Source organism: Pleurodeles waltl, chromosome 2_1, assembly GCF_031143425.1.
Source record: "Pleurodeles waltl isolate 20211129_DDA chromosome 2_1, aPleWal1.hap1.20221129, whole genome shotgun sequence".
NCBI classification, from domain to species: domain Eukaryota; kingdom Metazoa; phylum Chordata; class Amphibia; order Caudata; family Salamandridae; genus Pleurodeles; species Pleurodeles waltl.
The window spans coordinates 19596398-19618694 of NC_090438.1; the positions used below are offsets into that span (position 1 = coordinate 19596398).

Consider the following 22297-nt stretch of genomic DNA (forward strand, 5'->3'; position numbering starts at 1 on the left):
TATGTCAACCCATACCCTTTCAAAGGGCACCCCAACCACAGGCAGTGGAATAAGGGGTGCCTTTGGGGTTCCACCTGTCTTGCCACTGGCTTGACAGGTTTCACAGGACTTACAAAATTCCTTTGTGTCCTCTGACATTCTAGGCCAATGAAACAAGGGAACGAGCCTGTCCCAAGTTTTCATTTGCCCCAAATGTCCAGCTAGGGGAATGTCGTGGGCTAGAGTTAGGAGGAACTTTCTGTACTCCTGAGGAATCATCAATCTCCTGGAAGCTCCAGGTTTTGGATCCCTTGCTTCAGTGTACAAGAGGTTGTACTCCCAGTAAACTCTGTGAGAGTCACTGACATCCCCATTTGCTTGACAGCTTGCTGCCTTAGACCCTCTAGTGTGGGACAGGTCTGCTTTTGGCATGTTTGTGAGTGTATGTCAGGGTGTTTTCACTGTCTCACTGGGATCCTGCTAGCCAGGGCCCAGTGCTCATAGTGAAAACCCTATGTTTTTTCAGTATGTTTGTTATGTGTCACTGGGACCCTGCTAGTCAGGACCCCAGTGCTCATAAGTTTGTGGCCTATATGTATGTGTTCCCTGTGTGGTGCCTAACTGTCTCACTGAGGCTCTGCTAACCAGAACCTCAGTGGTTATGCTCTCTCTGTACAAATTGCCACTAACAGGCTAGTGACCAATTTCACCAATTTACATTGGCATACTGGAACACCCTTATAATCCCCTAGTATATGGTACTGAGGTACCCAGGGTATTGGGGTTCCAGGAGATCCCTATGGGCTGCAGCATTTCTTTTGCCAACCATAGGGAGCTCTGACAATTCTTACACAGGCCTGCCACTGCAGCCTGAGTGAAATAATGCACACATTATTTCACAGCATATGTCTAACCTTTACCTGGTAAAGCTTAGGTGCAAAGTTACTTAGTGTGTGGGCACCTTGGCAATAGCCACGGTGCCCCCACATTGTTCAGGGCCAATTCCCCGGACTTTGTGAGTCCGGAGACACCATTACACGCGTGCACTACATATAGGTCAATACCTATATGTAGCTTCACAATGGTACCTCCGAATATGGCCATGTAACATGTCTAAGATCATGGAATTGCCCCCTCTGTGCCATCCTAGCATTGTTGGCACAATCCCATGATCCCACAGGTCTGTAGCACAGACCCATGTACTGCCAAACTGCCTTTTCAGGGGTTTCACTGCAGCTGCTGCTGCTGCCAACCCCTCAGACAGGTTTCTGCGCTCCTGGGGTCCAGCCAGGCTTGGCCCAGGAAGGCAGAACAAAGGACTTACTCAGAGAGAGGGTGTTACACCCTCTCCCTTTGGAAAAAGGTGTCAGGGCTGGGGAGGAGTAGCCTCCCCCAGCCTCTGGAAATGCTTTGATGGGCACAGATGGTGCCCATCTCTGCATAAGCCAGTCTACACCGGTTCAGGGATCCCTCACCCTGCTCATGGCAACTGATGAGGGACAGGAAGAAGAGAGTGACCCTCTCCCTGATCTCTTCTCTTCCACAGAACAAGATGCTCTAGTGGAAGGGGCAGTTCTAGCAGATTGTCTTACTGCTGAGCAGAAAGACCACTGCATAAATCTCCTAGGTCAGTTTTCTGAACTCTTCTCTACTGTGCCAGGTACCACTTCTTGGTGTGAGCACACTATAGATACTGGAGACAGCTTGCCTGTCAAAAGTAAGATCTATAGGCAGCCTAACCATGTCAGAGACTGCATAAAGCAAGAGGTGCAGAAAATGTTAGAACTGGGAGTGGTTGAGCACTCTGAAAGTCCATGGGCCTCTCCTGTGGTACTTGTACCAAAACCTCATTCCAAGGATGGAAAGAAGGAAATGCGGTTTTGTGTTGACTACAGAGGTCTCAACCAGGTAACCAAAACTGATGCTCACCCTATACCCAGGGCAGATGAGCTCATAGATACACTGGCATCTGCCAAGTATCTAAGCACTTTTGACTTGACTGCAGGGTATTGGCAGATCAAATTATCAGAAGATGCAAAAGCAAAAACTACATTTTCAACCATTGGAGGCCATTACCAATTCACAGTAACGCCTTTTGGATTGAAAAATGCACCTGCCACTTTTCATAGGTTGGTGAATACAGTCCTGCAAGGGCTGGAAGCTTTTAGTGCAGCATATCTGGACGATATAGCTGTCTTTAGCTCCAGCTGGGATGATCACCTGGTCCACCTATGGAAAGTTTTGGAGGCCCTGCAAAAGGCAGGCCTCACTATCAAGGCTTCAAAGTGCCAGATAGGGCAGGGGAAGGTGGTTTATCTGGGACACCTTGTTGGTGGGGAACAGATTGCACCACTTCAGGGGAAAATCCAAACTATTATGGATTGGGTTCCCACTACTACTCAGACTCAGGTGAGAGCCTTCCTAGGCCTCACTGGGTATTACAGGAGGTTCATTAAGAACTATGGCTCCATTGCAGCCCCTCTTAATGACCTCACATCCAAGAAAATGCCTAAAAAGGTATTATGGACAGCAAACTGTCAGAAAGCTTTTGAGGAGCTGAAGCAGGCCATGTGCTCTGCACCTGTCCTGAAAAGCCGTTGTTACTCTAAAACATTCTATGTCCAAACTGATGCATCTGAATTAGGAGTAGGGGCAGTCCTATCACAACTTAATTCTGAGGGCCAGGATCAACCTGTTGCTTTTATTAGTAGGAGGTTGACCCCTAGAGAAAAGCGTTGGTCTGCCATAGAGAGGGAGGCCTTTGCTGTGGTCTGGGCACTGAAGAAGTTGAGGCCATACCTGTTTGGCACTCACTTCATTGTTCAGACAGACCACAAACCTCTACTTTGGCTAAAACAAATGAAAGGTGAAAATCCTAAATTGTTGAGGTGGTCCATATCCCTACAGGGAATGGATTATACAGTGGAACATAGACCTGGGAGTAGCCACTCCAATGCAGATGGACTCGCCAGATATTTCCACTTAGACAATGAAGACTCATCAGGTCATGGATAGTCTTCTTGTCCTTCATTTGGGGGGGGGGGGGTTGTGTAGGAAAGTACCATCTTGCCTTGCATGTTAACCCATTTTCACTGTATATATGTTGTTTTAGTTATATGTGTCACTGGGACCCTGCTAGCCAGGGCCCCAGTGCTCATAAGTGTGCCTGTATGTGTTACCTGTATTATGACTAACTGTCTCACTGAGGCTCTGCTAACCAGAACCTCAGTGGTTATGCTCTATCATTTCTTTCAAATTGTCACTAACAGGCTAGTGACCAATTTTACCAATTTACATTGGCTTACTGGAACACCCTTATAATTCCCTAGTATATGGTACTGAGGTACCCAGGGTATTGGGGTTGCAGGAGATCCCTATGGGCTGCAGCATTTCTTTTGCCACCCATAGGGAGCTCTGACAATTCTTACACAGGCCTGCCACTGCAGCCTGAGTGAAATAACGTCCACGTTATTTCACAGCCATTTTACACTGCACTTAAGTAACTTATAAGTCACCTATATGTCTAACCTTTACCTGGTAAAGGTTGGGTGCTAAGTTACTTAGTGTGTGGGCACCCTGGCACTAGCCAAGGTGCCCCCACATTGTTCAGGGCCAATTTCCCGGACTTTGTGAGTGCGGGGACACCATTACATGCGTGCACTGCATATAGGTCACTACCTATGTGTAGCTTCACAATGGTAACTCCGAATATGGCCATGTAACATGTCTATGATCATGGAATTGCCCCCTCTATGCCATCCTGGCATAGTTGGCACAATCCCATGATCCCACAGGTCTGTAGCTCAGACCTGGGTACTGCCAAACTGCCTTTCCCGGGGTTTCACTGCAGCTGCTGCTGCTGCCAACCCCTCAGACAGGTTTCTGCCCTCCTGGGGTCCAGCCAGGCTTGGCCCAGGAAGGCAGAACAAAGGACTTCCTCAGAGAGAGGGTGTTATACCCTCTCCCTTTGGAAAATGGTGTGAAGGCAGTGGAGGAGTAGCCTCCCCCAGCCTCTGGAAATGCTTTCATGGGCACAGATGGTGCCCATTTCTGCATAAGCCAGTCTACACCAGTTCAGGGACCCCTCAGCCCTGCTCTGGCGCGAAACTGGACAAAGGAAAGGGGAGTGACCACTCCCCTGACCTGCACCTCCCTGGGAGGTGCCCAGAGCTCCTCCAGTGTGCTCCAGACCTCTGCCATCTTGGAAACAGAGGTGCTGCTGGCACACTGGACTGCTCTGAGTGGCCAGGGTCAGCAGGTGACGTCAGAGACTCCTTCTGATAGGCTCCTTCAGGTGTTGCTAGCCTATCTTCTCTCCTAAGTAGCCAAACCCTCTTTTCTGGCTATTTAGGGTCTCTGCTTTGGGGATTTCCTTAGATAACGAATGCAAGAGCTCATCAGAGTTCCTCTGCATCTCTCTCTTCACCTTCTGCCAAGGAATCGACTGCTGACCGCGCTGGAAGCCTGCAAAGCTGCAACAAAGTAGCAAAGACGACTACTGCAACTCTGTAACACTGATCCTGCCGCCTTCTCAACTGTTTTCCTGGTGGTGCATGCTGTGGGGGTAGTCTGCCTCCTCTCTGCACTAGAAGCTCCAAAGAAATCTCCTGTGGGTCGACGGAATCTTCCCCCTGCAACCGCAGGCACCAAGGAACTGCATCACCGGTCCCCTGGGTCTCCTCTCAGCACAACGAGCGAAGTCCCTTGAATCCAGCAACTCTGTCGAAGTGACTCCCACAGTTCAGTGACTCTTCAGTCCAAGTTTGGTGGAGGTAAGTCCTTGCCTCCCCACGCCAGACTGCATTGCTGGGAACAACGACTTTTGCAGCTACTCCGGCCTCTGTGCACTTCCAGCGGAAATCCTTTGTGCACAGCCAAGCCTGGGTCGACGGCACTCTAACCTGCATTACACGACTTTCTAAGTTGTCCTCCGGCAACGTGGGACTCCTTTGTGCAACTTCGGGTGAGCACCATTTCACTCCTCTTCGTAGTGCCTGTTCTGGCACTTTTGCAGATGCTGTCTGCTTTTGAGAGGGCTCCTTATTTTGGTCAACGCCCCCTCTGTCTTCAGACGCAATTGGCGACATCCTGATCCCTCCTGGACCACAGCAGCATCCAAAAACCTTAACTGCACGATTTGCAGCTAGCAAGGCTTGTTGGCGGTCTTTTGGCAGGAAAACACTTCTGCACAACTCTCCGCGGTGTGGGGGATCCATCCTCCAAAGGAGAAGTCTCTAGCCCTTGTCGTTCCTGCAGAATCCTCAGCTTCTACTGTCAAATAGCAGCTTCTTTGCACCCCCCAGCTGGCATTTCCTGGGCATCTGCCCATCTCCGGCTTGCTTGTGACTTTTGGACTTGGTCCCCTTGTTCCACAGGTACCCTCAACTGGAAATCCATTGTTGTTGCATTGCTGGTTTGTGTCTTTCCTGCAGAATTCCCCTATCACGACTTTTTTGTCCTTTGGGGAACTTTAGTGCACTTTGCAATCAGTTTTCAGGGTCTTGGGGTGGGCTATATTTCTAACCCTTACTATTTTCTAATAGTCCCAGCGACCCTCTACAAGGTCACATAGGTTTGGGGTCCATTCGTGGTTCGCATTCCACTTTTGGAGTATATGGTTTGTGTTGCCCCTATCCCTATGTGTCCCCATTGCATCCTATTGTAACTATACATTGTTTGCACTGTTTTCTAATACTATACTGCATATTTTTGGTATTGTGTACATATATCTTGTGTATATTTGCTATCCTCATACTGAGGGTACTCACTGAGATACTTTGGCATATTGTCATAAAAATAAAGTACCTTTATTTTTAGTATATCTGTGTATTGTGTTTTCTTATGATATTCTGCATATGACACTAGTGGTACTGTAGGAGCTTCACTCGTCTCCTAGTTCAGCCTAAGCTGCTCTGCTAAGCTACCATTACCTATCAGCCTAAGCTGCTAGACACCCTATACACTAAGAAGGGATAACTGGGCCTGGTGCAAGGTGTAAGTACCCCTTGGTACTCACTACAAGCCAGTCCAGCCTCCTACAGAGAGCATAACCACTGAGGTTCTGGTTAGCAGAGCCTCAGTGAGACAGTTAGGCACCACACCGGGAACACATACATATAGGCCAGAAACTTATGAGCACTGGGGTCCTGATTAGCAGGGTCCTAGTGACACATAACAAACATACTGAAAACATAGGGTTTTCACTATGAGCACTGGGCCCTGGCTAGCAGGATCCCAGTGAGACAGTGAAAACACCCTGACATACACTCACAAACAGGCCAAAAGTGGGGGTAACAAGGCTAGAAAGAGGCTACTTTCTCACACAACCCCCCCCCCCCCCAAACGAAGGACAATAAGGCTAACCTTGGCCAGTTGAGACTTTATTGTCTAAGTGGTGATAAGTAGAGAGTAGCTCTGCAATAGACTGGTTACTCCCTTTATCATCCACTATATGGTTACTTCCCTTTGGGGATGTAAACCACCCTGTTTGAAGTTTTTTAGCTAAGCAACAATGTGAAGATGTATTTTCATAGTTTCTATCAGTAAGTTTTAGTTTAGAGCAGTGGGAATTGTCCACTGAACCTATTTGTAGTGATAGAAATGCCAGACAGGGATGCTGTCTCAGAAAAGCCAAAGCTGGGCAAAAACTTTGTCCATATGGCTGGAAGAGAGAACAGGGATGCTGTTTCTCTGGAGTTGGAGCAGGGCAGGGATGCTGTCCTATGAGCTCCACACTAGGGCAGGGATGCTGTCCTAAGTGTTGTGAGGCAGTGCAGGGTTTCTGCACTAAAGTTTCTCTGGGAGGGTTGGAGGGATGATCCATGTTAACTAAAATGGTGCTCTTTTTCTCACCAATGTTAGTTATCCCACAGAGAGGCACGTCTACCACAGGGAGTCCAGCTTTGCCAGCTGATGATTCACTTGGAACAAGTGCCACCCCAGGAGAGGTATCTCCCACCACAGGAATGGTATCCTGAATGGTAGGGTGGTTAGGGGATACTGTGATACCCTTTTTACCTGTTGATGGAGAGGGATCCTGAGTTTTCAGGCATTCTCTCCTTTGCTTTTTTATGTCAGTAGAAATGAGAGGGAACAATTCCTCAGGGATGCCCAGCATGGATGCATGGGCATAAAACTCTACATCAGCCCAACCTGAGGCCTCTAGGTCATTACCTAAGAGACAGTCTAAAGGTATGCTAGGTGATACCACCACCTGCTTAGGGCCAGTAACTCCACCCCAACTAAACTGAATTATAGCTAAGGGAAGAAACTTAGTGGAGTTATGGACATCAATAATCTTATACTGCTGTCCAATGATGTGTTGTTCAGGATGCACTAGGTTTTCAGTCACCAAAGTGATACTGGCACCTGTGTCCCTGTAGGCCAAGGCCTCAACACCATTTATTGAAACTGTCTGCCTGTACTTTTCATTGTAAGGGGACAAGCAGCCAGTGTGGCAAGGCCAATGCCACTAGGTGTGACAGAAACTGTCCTGGGACTAACTACCCTAGTTTCTATTATGGACCCATAAGTGAACACAACTACACCCTTAACTTGACTGTTGCCAGCAGTCCCACCACTAGTACCACTACTGCTAGGAGCACTAGAGCTTGATGTATTAGTGGTGGTAGGCTCAGGGGGTTTACCTGGACAGGACTTATCCCCTGGCCTATGGCCTCTGTTTTTACACACAAAGCACCAAGGCTTTTTAAATTGTGTAGGTTGAGAAGAAGAGGAATAATTTGTTTTATCCCCACCCTCTGAAGAGTGTTTAAGATTTGAAGAGGGATCTTTGGTTTTACCCTTATCCCCATGCTTATCTTGAGATGTTTCACCATCTTTCTTCTTGCCATCCTTGTCACCACCTATATGAACTTTTCTGTTCACTCTTGTTCTGACCCATTTGTCTGCCTTCTTTCCCAATTCTTGGGGAGAGGTCAGATCTGAGTCCACTAGATACTGGTGCAACAAATCAGACACACAATTATTAAGTATATGCTCTCTCAGGATTATGTTATATAGGCTATCATAGTCAGTCACTTTACTGCCATGTAACCACCCCTCCAAGGCCTTCACTGAATGGTCAACAAAGTCTACCCAGTCCTGTGAAAACTCCTTTTTGGTCTATCTGAACTTCATCCTGTACTGTTCAGTGGTTAAGCCATAACCATCCAGGAGTGCATTCCTAAGAACTGTAAAATTATTGGCATCACTTTCTATCACAGTAAGGAGCCTATCCCTACCCTTTCCACTAAATGATAGCCATAGGATAGCAGCCCACTGCCTTTAAGGGACATCCTGTACAACACAGGCCCTCTCAAGTGCAGCAAACCACTTGTTAATGTCATCCCCCTCCTTATAAGGGGGAACTATCTTATGCAGATTCCTGGAATCATGCTCTTTTGCAGGATGACTATGAGGAATACTGCTGCTGCCACCATGGGTTTCTAAACCCAATTTCTGTCTTTCTTTCTCTACTTCTAAAGACTGTCTATCCAAATCCAGCTGTTGCTTCTTGAGCTTCAGTCTGGTTTGTTCCACTCTCAATCTATTGAGCTCCCTTTCTAACAATCTGTCATCAGGGTGGGTGGGAGGGACATGTCTTGAAACAGAAGTATGGTGAGAATGAACAGAAGGAGACCCATCCCTTACAGAAGGCATCCTAACAGCTTGGTTAACAGAAACATCACTTCTACTATGGTGAGAAGGAATACTCTTGCTATGATGTGAGACAACACTATCAGTATGGTGTGACTCTACATCAGTACCAACTATGCTAGGCTGTGTAGTAATGGGCAGGCTAGGAAGTTTCTTTCCTGAATCTTTTTCTAGGGGAGTCCCTGGATCAGATTGTGAACCATTAGCTACTTTTTCAACAGATGGGGCACCTCTGGCCTTATCCTGTTCTATAAGCATGTTAACCAACAGTTCTCTGGGGGGATTCTTCCCTACACTTAAACCTCTCTCTATGCAGAGACTCCTTGCTCCTTTCCAGCTAAGGTGATCATAAGCAAGGTTGGACAGATCAACTGTTTGGCCTGTGCCAGACATTTTAGACAGTGTTTAAGTGACAGAAAAAGGTTTTCAGAAAGACAGAAAAAAAACTTTTAAAACTTTTAAGAACTTTTTAGAAAGTTTAGAGGTACTTTTCAGCACTTAGACAAGAGTGAAAAGAGGAAATGCAAAACGTTTTGGTTAGGTGTACATACACTGAACTTGTTTTGTATATTTTTCTCTTATGAAAAGTACAATGACAAAAGTGGTAAGTAGTTACAAAGTACTTATCCCACCGCTGCACAACCAATGTAGGAGGCTGGACTGGCTTGTAGTGAGTACCAAGGGGTACTTACACCTTGCACCAGGCCCAGGTATCCCTTATTAGTGTATAGGGTGTCTAGCAGCTTAGGCTGATAGATAATGGTAGCTTAGCAGAGCAGCTTAGGCTTAACTAGGAGACGAGTGAAGTTCCTACAGTACCACTAGTGTCATATGCACAATATCATAAGAAAACACAATACACAGATATACTAAAAATAAAGGTACTTTATTTTTATGACAATATGCCAAAAGTATCTCAGTGAGTACCCTCAGTATGAGGATAGCAAATATACACAAGATATATGTACACAATACCAAAAATATGCAGTATAGTATTAGAAAACAGTGCAAACAATGTATAGTTACAATAGGATTCAATGGGGACACATATGGATAGGGGCAACACAAACCATATACTCCAAAAGTGGAATGCAAACCACGAATGGACCCCAAACCTATGTGACCTTGTAGAGGGTCGTTGGGACTGTAAGAAAACAGTGAGGGTTAGAAAAATAGCACACCCCAAGACCCTGAAAAGTGAGTGCAAAGTTCACTAAAGTTCCCCAAAGGACATAGAAGTCTTGATAGGGGAATTCTGCAGGAAAGACACAAACCAGCAATGCAACAACAATGGATTTCTAGTTGAGGGTACCTGTGGAACAAGGGGACTAAGTCCAAAAGTCACAAGCAAGTCGGAGATGGGCAGATGCCCAGGAAATGCCAGCTGTGGGTGCAAATAAGCTGTTACTGGACAGTAGAAGCTGAGGATTCTGCAGGAACAACAAGGGCTAGAGACTTCTCCTTTAGAGGATGAATCCCCCACGCCGCGGAGAGTTGTGCAGAAGTGTTTTCCTGAAGAAAGACTGCCAACAAGCCTTGCTAGCTGCAAATCTTGCGGTTAGGGTTTTTGGATGCTGCTGTGGCCCAGGAGGGACCAGGATGTCGCCAATTGCGTCAGGGAACAGAGGGTGCGTCCAGCAGGACAAGGAGCCCCCTCAGAAGCAGGCAGCACCCGCAGAAGTGCCAGAAACAGGCACTACAAGGATGCGTGAAATGGTGCTCACCCGAAGTCGCACAGAGGAGTCCTACGTCGCCGGAGGACAACTTAGGAGGTCGTGCAATGCATGTTAGAGTACCGTGGACCCAGACTTGGCTGTGCACAAAGGATTTACGCCAGAAGTGCACAGAGGCCGGAGTAGCTGCAAAAGTCACGGTTCCCAGCAATGCAGTCTGGCGTGGGGAGGCAAGGACTTACCTCCACCAAACTTGGACTGAAGAGTCACTGGACTGTTTGAGTCACTTGGAAAGAGTTTCTGGATTCAAGGGATCTCGCTCGTCATACTGAGAGGAGACCCAGGGTACCAGTGATGCAGTTCTTTGGTGCCTGCGGTTGCAGGGGGAAGATTCCGTCGACCCACAGGAGATTTCTTCTGAGCTTCTAGTGCAGAGAGAAGGCAGACTACCCCCACAGAATGCACCACCAGGAAAACAGTCGAGAAGGAGGCAGGATCAGCGTTACAGAGTTGCAGTAGTCGTCTTCGCTACTTTGTTGCAGTTTTGCAGGCTTCCAGCGCGGTCAGCAGTCGATTCCTTGGCAGAAGGTGAAGAGAGAGATGCAGAGGAACTCTGATGAGCTCTTGCATTCGTTATCTAAAGTTTCCCCAGAGACAGAGACCCTAAATAGCCAGAAAAGAGGGTTTGGCTACTTAGGAGAGAGGATAGGCTAGCAACACCTGAAGGAGCCTATCAGAAGGAGTCTCTGATGTCACCTGGTGGCACTGGCCACTCAGAGCAGTCCAGTGTGCCAGCAGCACCTCTGTTTCCAAGATGGCAGAGGTCTTGAGTACATTGGAGGAGCTCTGGACACCTCCCAGGGGAGGTGCAGGTCAGGGGAGTGGTCACTCCCCTTTCCTTTGTCCAGTTTCACGCCAGAGCAGGGCTAAGGGGTCCCTGAACCGGTGTAGACTGGCTTATGCAGAAATGGGCACCAAATGTGCCCATGAAAGCATTTCCAGAGGCTGGGGGAGGCTACTCCTCCCCTGCCTTCACACCATTTTCCAAAGGGAGAGGATGTAACACCCTCTCTCAGAGGAAGTCCTTTGTTCTGCCATCCTGGGACAAGCCTGGCTTGACCCCAGGGGGGCAGAAACCTGTCTGAGGGGTTGGCAGCAGCAGCAGCTGTAGTGAAACCCCAGGAAAGGCAGTTTGGCAGTACCATGGTCTGTGCTACAGACCACTGGGATCATGGGATTGTGACAACAATTCCAGGATGGCATAGAGGGGGCAATTCCATGATCTTAGATATGTTACATGGCCATATTCGGAGTTACCATTGTGAAGCTACTCATAGGTATTGACCTATGTGTAGTGCACGCGTGTAATGGTGTCCCCGCACTCACAAAGTCCGGGGAATTTGCCCTGAACAATGTGGGGGCACCTTGGCTAGTGCCAGGGTGCCCACACACTAAGTAACTTTGCACCTAACCTTTACCAGGTAAAGGTTAGACATATAGGTGACTTATAAGTTACTTAAGTGCAGTGAAAAATGGCTGTGAAATAATGTGTGCATTATTTCACTCAGGCTGCAGTGGCAGACCTGTGTAAGAATTGTCAGAGCTCCCTGTGGGTGGCAAAAGAAATGCTACAGCCCATAGGGAACTCCTGGAACCCCAATACCCTGGGTACCTCAGTACCATATACTATGGAATTATAAGGGTGTTCCAGTAAGCCAATGTAAATTGGTAAAATTGGTCACTAGCCTGTTAGTGACAATTTCAAAGAAATGAGAGAGCATAACCACTGAGGTTCTGGTTAGCAGAGCCTCAGTGAGACAGTTAGGCACCACACAGGGAACACATACATATAGGCCACAAACTTATGAGCACTGGGGTCCTGACTAGCAAGGTCCCAGTGACACATAACAAACATACTGAAAACATAGGGTTTTCACTATGAGCACTGGGCCCTGGTTAGCAGGATCCCAGTGAGACTGTGAAAATACCCTGACATACACTCACAAACAGGCCAAAAGTGGGGGTAACAAGGCTAGAAAGAGGCTACTTTCTCACAAGCACTGGGCCCTGGCTAGCAGAATCCCAGTGAGACAGTGAAAACACCCTGACATACACTCACAAACAGGCCAAAAGTGGGGGTAACAAGGCTAGAAAGAGGCTACTTTCTCACAATTGTGCTACAAGATGTCACTGGGTTGTTGGCCCTTGTAACTTCTCCTCTCAATTGGGAATTCCAGTCATGGAAAACATCTGCTCTGCTGTAATCAGGCATCGAATCACACCCGACATACTACGTGTCTCAGATGGACCCTAATGATGAAGCATGCCACCAACTAGTGAGTGTTTGGGACATCACAGAAGTAAGAGACTTGGTAGTGTGCTCACTTCTTGTCTAGGCAAAAACTACCAAGTCTTGATATGTTAAAAAACTAGACACCAGGGGAGTACAGGATTGCGTGACTTTAGTGGTCCCAAATAGGTTTTCTTACAATGCTCTGCAAGCCTCAAAAGGTGACTAGAATCATAAATTGTTCTTGAATTTCTGGGCCATATTCTTCCACAAACAGAAATAAGCGACACATTTCCTACTACCCAACATTCCCAGATAAAACTGATACCTCCTTTGTGTGGGTGCCCACAGCAGTCACCCTAAAAATGTATAAAAAGCTTGCCCCTTTGTACTCTCCTTGGTTCTTCCTCAATTTTTACATGTTTTTGGCCTTTCCCTGTTGAAGGCAGTTTGCCCAACCACACATGTGAGGTATCATTTTTATCAGGGGAATGCTGAGTGGTATGAAATGTGTGGGTCCCCTCAAATTCCTGAATTGTCCCTCACAGAAATGTGAAGTAAATGTGTTTTTAGACACAAATTGAGGTTTTCAAGGGAGTCTGGGTAAGAACCTGTGCTGAGAGCCACACATGTTACCCCATTCCTGAATTCCACTACCTGTCTACTTTTAAAAAATGGACAGGTTTTGTAGGTGTCCGTAGGTGCTCTCTGAGCTAGAGTACAAAATCCACAGCTAGGTACATTGCAAAATAGAAGTCAGTTTTCAGTGGAAAAATTTGATGTGTGTTACGTTGCATTATGGGCCATTTCCTGTCATGGGCACCATGCCTTTCCACACAAGTGAGGTACCATTTTTATCAGGTGACTTGAGGAAACGCTGGGTGGGAGGTAGTTTATGGTTCCCCTCAGATTTCAGAACTTTGCATCACACAAATGTGAGAAAAATGTGTTCTTAGGTACATTTTGAGATTTGCAAGGGATTTTGGGTAAGAAAATGCGTTGAGAGCGACACAAGTCACCCCATCCTGTATTTCTCTAGGTCTGTGGACTTCAAAAATGTACATGTTTGCTAGGTCTCCTTAGGTGTCGGTTAAGTGAGAACCCAAAATCCACAGCTACGCACATTGCAAAAAAATAGGTCAGTTTTCAGTGGAAAAATGTGATGTGTCCACATTCTGTTTTGGGCCATTACCTGTTGGAAACACTAGGCCTAACCACACAAGTGAGGTACCAATTGTATTGGGAGGCTTGAGGGAATGCTGGATGAAAGAAAATTTTTGTTCCCCTCAGATTCCAGAACTTTCCTTCACTGAAATGTGAGGAAAATATGTTTTTTAGGCAAATGTTGAGGTTTGCAAGGAATTCTATTTAAAGAAATGTGGCGAAAGCCACACAAGTCACCCATGGGTGTCTAGTTTTAAACAAACGACATGTTTGCTAGGTTTCCCTAGGTGCCAGCTCAGCTAGATCCCAAAATCCACAGCAAGGCACTTTACAAAAAAAGGTTCAGCTTTCAGTGGAAAAATGTGATGGGTCCACATTGCATTTTGGGACGTTTCCTGTCGCAGGCAGAAGGCTTACCTAAACAAGTGAGGTACAATTGTTATCAGGAGACTTGGGGGTACACGGAATAGCAGAATAAGTATTACCAATTCTCTTTCTCTACATTTGTGCCTTCCAAATGTAAGACGGTGTGTAAGGAACCGGTCACTTTGAGAAATGCCCTCTACTTCCCACGCTAGTAGGGTGCTCACAAATTCAGAGATGTGCAAATAACCACTGCTTTAAACTCCATATCTCATGCCCATTTCGGAAATACATAGGTTTCCTCGATACCTATTTTCAACCTTTATATTTTACTAATTGGATTGCTGTATTCCCAGTACACAATTAAAACCCATTGCAAGGTGCAGCTCAGTTATTGGCTCTGGGTACCTTTAGTTCTTGGTGAACCTACAAGCCCTATATATACCCACAACCAGAAGAGTCCACGGACGTAACTGTGTATTGCTTTTGAAAATCTGCCATAGTTAAGAAAGTTAGAGATGAAAACATAGACAGAAGTGGCTGTTTTTTAATCTCAATTTCAATATTATTTTATTTCAATTTGTAATTTTTTATAAGAAAACCTTGAAGGATCTAGACACCTCTTGCTAGATTTGGAACTTTGTCTACTTTTCAGAAATATATAGCTTTCTGGGATCCACCATTGGTTTCACACCCATTTCTGTCACTAACTAGAAGGAGGCTGAAAGCATAAAAAATAGGAAAATGGGGTATGTCCCAGTAAAATGCCAAAACTGTGTAGAAAATGTTTGTTTTCTGATTCTACTCTGTCTGTTGCCGAAGGGTGGGTAAGTGGTGATTTAAGCGCCACAAACCCTTCATTGATGCCATTTGCAGGGAAAAGAAACAGATGTTTTTGCCAGTTTTTCCTGAAAAACTCAAAGATTAGCTGTAATTAGGTACGTTCTCGGTCCTCTACAAGGGAATCCACAAACCCTGGAGAACTTTAGAATCCCCAGGATGTTGGAAAAAAGGACACACATTTGGAATAACAACGTTATGGGGCCTCAACACAAACTACATCAAATAGCCCAAAAAAGACAGCACGTATGGGGAAAGCTTAGCCGTGTAGGGATTAAACCATATGTAACGAGTGTGATGTGCATAGTCATAGGGTCAACACTCAAAGGTATGTTTAATCCATTGTTTTACAGAATCTATCATTTCAAATGATTATTCCATCCCAAGAGCATGATGTTTTATTAGGTTGCTTCTGAAATACTCAGTGCACCTACAGCAATGATCCAATTCCAAGAGGGAGTTGGACCTCTACAGTTGTTCATCCCTTTTAGTGGTGTGAGGACTGCCCACAGCCCGCGCTACATGTTTTATTCTGCTTGGGGGCTCTCTATGACCGACACTTTCACAGACATCACAGAGTCCAGGAGGTTATTTATTTAAAGAGAGGCACATTTAGACCCATGTCTTCTGACCCCCATTCTCTGAGCATAAGAATTACACTTACCAAGGGAGCACAGGACTGCCACCAACAGGAAGGAGAGAGCGATCTTCATGGCTAAGAGACGGCTGAGTATTGAGATTTAATCTACAAAAGGTCCGATCTCAAGGTGTCTTTCTACGCCCAGAGCTCCCACATTTATGCTGGAAGGAGCCTATGACTCTCCACTCAGCAGATCTGATGACAGGTCCTGAGGCAGCTCTACCAGTTTGGTTCTTGGCAGGAGGATGAGTCAATGTTGACTAAACAGGCAACAGTTTCTCCCCACCTTCTGTCTCGTGCTCCTTGCAACTGGAGGAGATACAAACTGCAATTGGCATCGTTCTGTTTGTTGTCCTTAAGGGCAGAGCACGCAAGCCGTGGACATCATTCACTATTAACATCCTGAAAAGTGGAACAGGGTCTGGAACAGGCCCTGACATTGTAGGTAAGAAACATTAAAGGGCTTTAAATGTATGCTGTGTGTGTGTGTATGTGTGAGATAGAGTGTGTGTAAAACGGCCAGTGTATGTGTGAGTATGTATGTTCATATCTGGAATCATGTGTGTGTGTTGTGTGTATGAGTGAAAGTGAAAGTGAGTAAGTAGAAGTGATTCACAGTAAGAGTGAGCGAGAGAGAATGAATAAGGTAGAGTAGCAGTGAGTGTGAGAAACTGAGTGAAAATGAACTAGGGCAGGTGAGTGCTAATGAGTGAGTGAAACGGAGTGTGAGTGAATGTGAATGATCATGGGTGAGAATGTATTGTTAAGCTGGAAAGTCTGCTGTTCGGCCTGGCATGCTTCTTGGATCATAGAATGACCCTTGGCAAAGTGTTGGCACTGGATTACTGGAGGCAATACTTGCACATGGGATACCCCTGACAAATCATCTGTACTGACACGCTGAAGGTGTATTTTGGCATGGGGCACCAGTAGAACAATGGCAGCCCTGGTATAATGGAGGAAATCCTTGGGCATAGCAGGCATCTGTAGCAAAGTGCTGGCAAAGGCACATTAAAAGAACTTCTTGGCAGCAGTGGCGTATGTCAGGGTGCCATCCATGACATCTTGCTGTCCTCAACATACTAGACATAACTTTTGACATAAGGGTCCCCCATAGTACAAATATAGCAGTATGAGCTAAATTCTGGCAGTGGAACATTGTATGTAATGTATGGGCAAAAGTAACTCCCACTGCAAAATTCTGACCCTACCAAAGGAGGTTATGATGACATATGGGGTGACCAACAGAACATTTTAAATGATAATTGGGTCTACCCATCTGGACTGTCAAGTTTAATTGAATTTTTAACAAGTGTCTTCTCAAAACCTATGACTTTTAAACAAATGTATGTACAATTGTGCATCAAAATGCTCTACTAAGTTCTATTTTGTCCAAACGTTTCTCAGGGGAGAGAAACTTCCACATTCTAATCTACCCGAGGAGAGGTCAGACTCACTTCTCTTGCTTATTGCAATTCAGGTAACTGTTCTCTTGACATATCACATCTGCACATTGAAGGAAAGTACCATCTTGCCTGGCATGTTACCCCCATATTTCACTGTATATATGTTGTTTTAGTTGTATGTGTCACTGGGACCCTGCCAGCCACGGCCCCAGTGCTCATAAGTATGTGCCCTGTATGTGTTACCTGTGTTATGACTAACTGTCTCACTGAGGCTCTGCTAATCAGAACCTCAGTGGTTATGCTCTCTCATTTCTTTCAAATTGTCACTAACAGGCTAGTGACCAATTTGACCAATTTACATTGGCATACTGGAACACCCTTATAATTCCCTGGTATATGGTACTGAGGTACCCAGGGTATTGGGGTTCCAGGAGATCCCTATGGGCTGCAGCATTTCTTTTGCCACCCATAGGGAGCGCTGACAATTCTTACACAGGCCTGCCACTGCAGCCTGAGTGAAATAACGTCCACGTTATTTCACAGCCATTTTACACTGCACTTAAGTAACTTATAAGTCACCTATATGTCTAACCTTTACCTGGTAAAGGTTGGGTGCTAAGTTACTTAGTGTGTGGGCACCCTGGCACTAGCCAAGGTGCCCCCACATTGTTCAGGACCAATTCCCCGGACTTTGTGAGTGCGGGGACACCATTACACGCGTGCACTACATATAGGTCAATACCTATGTGTAGCTTCACAATGGTAACTCCGAATATGGCCAGGTAACATGTCTAAGATCATGGAATTGCCCCCTCTATGCCATCCTGGCATTGTTGGTACAATCCCATGATGCCACAGGTCTGTAGCACAGACCCGGGTACTGCCAAACTGCCTTTCCAGGGATTTCACTGCAGCTGCTGCTGCTGCCAACCCCTCAGACAGGTTTCTGCCCTCCTGGGGTCCAGCCAGGGTTGGCCCAGGAAGGCAGAACAAAGGACTTCCTCAGAGAGAGGGAGTTACACCCTCTCCCTTTGGAAAAAGGTGTTCAGGCAGGGGAGGAGTAGCCTCCCCCAGCCTCTGGAAATGCTTTCATGGGCACAGATGGTGCCCATTTCTGCATAAGCCAGTCTACACTGGTTCAGGGACCCCTCAGCCCTGCTCTGGCGCGAAACTGGACAAAGGAAAGGGGAGTGACCACTCCCCTGACCTGCACCTCCCCTGGGAGGTGCCCAGAGCTCCTCCAGTGTGCTCCAGACCTCTGCCATCTTGGAAACAGAGGTGCTGCTGGCACACTGGACTGCACTGAGTGGCCAGAGCCAGCAGGTGACGTCAGAGACTCCTTCTGATAGGCTCCTTCAGGTGTTGCTAGCCTATCTTCTCTCCTAAGTAGCTAAACCCTCTTTTCTGGCTATTTAGGGTCTCTGCTTTGGGGCATTCCTTAGATAACGAATGCAAGAGCTCATCCGAGTTCCTCTGCATCTCTCTCTTCACCTTCTGCCAAGGAATCGACTGCTGACCGCGCTGGAAGCCTGCAAAACTGCAACAAAGTAGCGAAGACGACTACTGCAACTCTGTAACGCTGATCCTGCCGCCTTCTCGACTGCTTTCCTGGTGGTGCATGCTGTGGGGGTAGTCTGCCTCCTCTCTGCACTAGAAACTCCAAAGAAATCTCCCGTGGGTCGACGGAATCTTCCCCCTGCAACCGCAGGCACCGAAGAACTGCATCACCGGTCCTCTGGGTCTCCCCTCAGCACACGAGCGAGGTCCCTTGAATCCAGCAAATGTCCAAGTGACTCGCACAGTCCAGTGACTCTTCAGTCCAAGTTTGGTGGAGGTAAGTCCTTGCCTCATCATGCCAGACTGCATTGCTGGGAACCGCGTCTTTTGCAGCTACTCCGGCTCCTGTGCACTTTCAGAGGGAATCCTTTGTGCACAGCCAAGCCTGGGTCCACGGCACTCTAACCTGCATTGCACGACCTCCTGAGTTGTCCTCCGGCGGCGTGGGACTCCTTTGTGCAACTTCAGGTGAGCACTGTTTCACTCCACTTCGTAGTGCCTGTTTCGGCACTTCTGCGGGGGTTGCCTGCTTCTGAGAGGGCTCCTTGTTTTGCTGGGCGCCCCTTCTGTTCTCTGACGCAATTGGCGACATCCTGGTCCCTCCTGAGCCACAGCAGCATCCAAACACCCTAACCGCACAACTTGCAGCTAGCAAGGCTTGTTTGTGGTCTTTCTTCAGGAAGATACTTTTGCACGACTCTACACAGCGTGGGACATCCATCCTCCAAAAGGAAAGTTTCTAGCCCTTGTCGTTCCTGCAGAATCCTCAGCTTCTAATGCCTAGTAGCAGCTTCTTTGCACCCACAGCTGGCATTTCCTGGGCATCTGCCCACTCTCGACTTGGTTGTGGCTTTTGGACTTGGTCCCCTTGTTCCACAGGTACCCTCAACTGGAAATCCATCGTTGTTGCATTGCTGGTTTTGGTCTTTCCTGCAGAATTCCCCTATCACGACTTCTGTGCTCTTTGGGGAACTTTAGTGCACTTTGCACTCACTTTTCAGGGTCTTGGGGTGGGCTATTTTTCTAACCCTCACTGTTTTCTTACAGTCCCAGCGACCCTCTACAAGGTCACATAGGTTTGGGGTCCATTCGTGGTACGCATTCCACTTTTGGAGTATATGGTTTGTGTTGCCCCTATCCCTATGTGTCCCCATTGTATCCTATTGTAACTATACATTGTTTGCACTGTTTTCTAATACTATCCTGCATATTTTTGGTATTGTGTACATATATCTTGTGTATATTTGCTATCCTCATACTGAGGGTACTCACTGAGATACTTTTGGCATATTGTCATAAAAATAAAGTACCTTTATTTTTAGTATATCTGTGTATTGTGTTTTCTTATGATATTGTGCATATGACACTAGTGGTACTGTAGGAGCTTCACTCGTCTCCTAGTTCAGACTAAGCTGCTCTGCTAAGCTACCATTATCTATCAGCTTAAGCTGCTAGACACCCTATACACTAATAAGGAATACCTGGGCCTGGTGCAAGGTGTAGGTACCCCTTGGTACTCACTACAAGCCAGTCCAGCCTCCTACATTGGTTGTGCAGCGGTGGGATAAGTACTTTGCAACTACTTACCACTTTTGTCATTGTACTTTTCATAAGAGAAAAATATACAAAACAAGTTCAGTGTATGTACACCTAACCAAAACGTTTTGCATTTCTTTTCTAACTTCTTTTCTAAAGTGCTGAAAAGTACATCTAACTTTCTAAAAAGTTGTAAACGTTTTTTTTCTGTCTTTCCAAAAGTTCTGAAAAACTGTTACTTCCTTTTTCTGTCACTTAAGCACTTTCTAAAATGTCTGGCACAGTCCAAACTGTTGATCTGTCCAAACTTGCTTATGATCACCTTAGCTGGAAAGGAGCAAGGAGTCTCTGCATAGAAAGAGGTTTAAGTGTAGGGAAGAATCCCCCTAGAGAACTGTTGGTGAATATGCTTGTTGAACAGGATAAGGCCAGAGCTGGCACTACTGTTGAAAAGTTAGCTGATGGTTCCCACTCTGATTCTGGGGCACCCCTAGCAAAAGATGTGGGAGGGAAACTTCCAAGCCTGCCCCCTAGCATGCCACCTAGCATAACTGGTACTGATGTAGAGTCACACCATACTGATAGTGTTGTCTCACATCACAGTAAGAGTATTCCTTCTCATCATAGTAGAAGTGCTGTTTCTGTTAGCCAAGCTGTTAGGGTGCCATCTGTTAGGGCCAGGTCTCCTTCTGTTCAGTCAGCATACTTTTGTCTCTAGACATGCCTCACCCACCCACCCTGATGACAGAGTGTTAGAAAGGGAGCTCAATAGATTGAGAGTGGAACAAACCAGACTGAAGCTCAAGAAGCAACAGCTGGATTTGGATAGACAGTGCTTAGAAGTGGAGAGGGAAAGACAGAAGTTGGGTTTAGAAGCCCATGGTGGCAGCAGCAGTATTCCCAATAGTCATCCTGCAAAAGAGCATGATTCCAGGAATCTGCACAAGATAGTTCCCCCTTATAAGGAGGGGGATCACATTAACAAGTGGTTTGCTGCACTTGAGAGGGCCTGTGTTGTACAGGATGTCCCTCAAAGGCAGTGGGCTGCTATCCTATGGCTATCATTTAGTGGAAAGGGTAGGGATAGGCTCCTTACTGTAAAAGAAAGTGATGCCAATAATTTTGCAGTTCTTAAGAATGCACTCCTAGATGGTTATGGCTTAACCACTGAACAGTACAGGATGAAGTTCAGAGAAACCAAAAAGGAGTCTTCACAAAACTGGGTAGACTTTGTTGACCATTCAGTGAAGGCCTTGGAGGGGTGGTTACATGGCAGTAAAGTTACTGATTATGAAAGCCTGTATAACTTAATCCTGAGAGAGCATATTCTTAATAATTGTGTGTCTGGTTTGTTGCACCAGTACCTGGTGGACTCTGATCTGACCTATCCCCAAGAATTGGGAAAGAAGGCAGACAAATGGGTCAGAACAAGGGTGAACAGAAAAGTTCATACAGGGGGTGACAAAGATGGCAACAAGAAGAAGGATGGTAAGTCTTCTGACAAGGGTGAGGACAAATCTAAAAATGAGTCTTCATCAGGCCCACAAAAACTCTCTGGTGGGGGTGGTGGGTCCAAATCCTCTTCAAATCAAAACAAAGAAAAGAAACCATGGTGCTATTTATGTAAACAGATCCCAGTTGTCCAAAGAAAAGCACCAAGCCTCCTACCACTACAACCCCTACTGTTACACCTAGTGTCCCTACTAATAGCAGTGGTGGTGGGAGCAAACCTACTAATAGCCAATCCAAGGGAGTAGCTGGGCTCACTTTTGGTAACTTAGTTGGGGTTGGACTTGTTAGGGAGACCACAGAGGCTGTGTTAGTCTCTGAGGGGGCTATTGATTTAGCCACCTTAGTTGCTTGTCCCCTTAACATGGATAAGAGCAAGCAACTACCCCTAATAAATGGTGTTGAGGTTCAGGCCTACAGGGACACAGGTGCCAATGTTACAATGGTAATAGAGAAACTGGTCCACCCTGAACAACATCTACTTGGTCACCAGTACCAAGTAACCGATGCTCACAACAACACACTTAGCCACCCCATGGCTGTTGTAAATCTCAACTGGGGGGGGTTACTGGTAAAAGAAAGTTGTGGTTGCCTCAGATTTACCTGTAGACTGTCTAACTGGAAATGATTTAGCGACATCAGCTTGGTCAGATGTGGAGTTGGAGGCCCATGCAGCAATGCT

The 22297-nt window shown here is 46.5% G+C and overlaps 1 long non-coding RNA gene across 1 annotated transcript in view; it reads right to left on the reverse strand.

Annotated features, from left to right (window-relative positions):
• Positions 1-15822, reverse strand: part of LOC138260427 (uncharacterized) — a 123057-nt gene extending 107235 nt beyond the window's left edge. Inside the window, exon 1 of the long non-coding RNA XR_011198854.1 lies at positions 15632-15822. This is a non-coding gene — a long non-coding RNA (uncharacterized lncRNA). The remainder of the gene's footprint in view (positions 1-15631) is intronic.
• Between the last annotated feature and the right edge of the window lie 6475 nt (positions 15823-22297).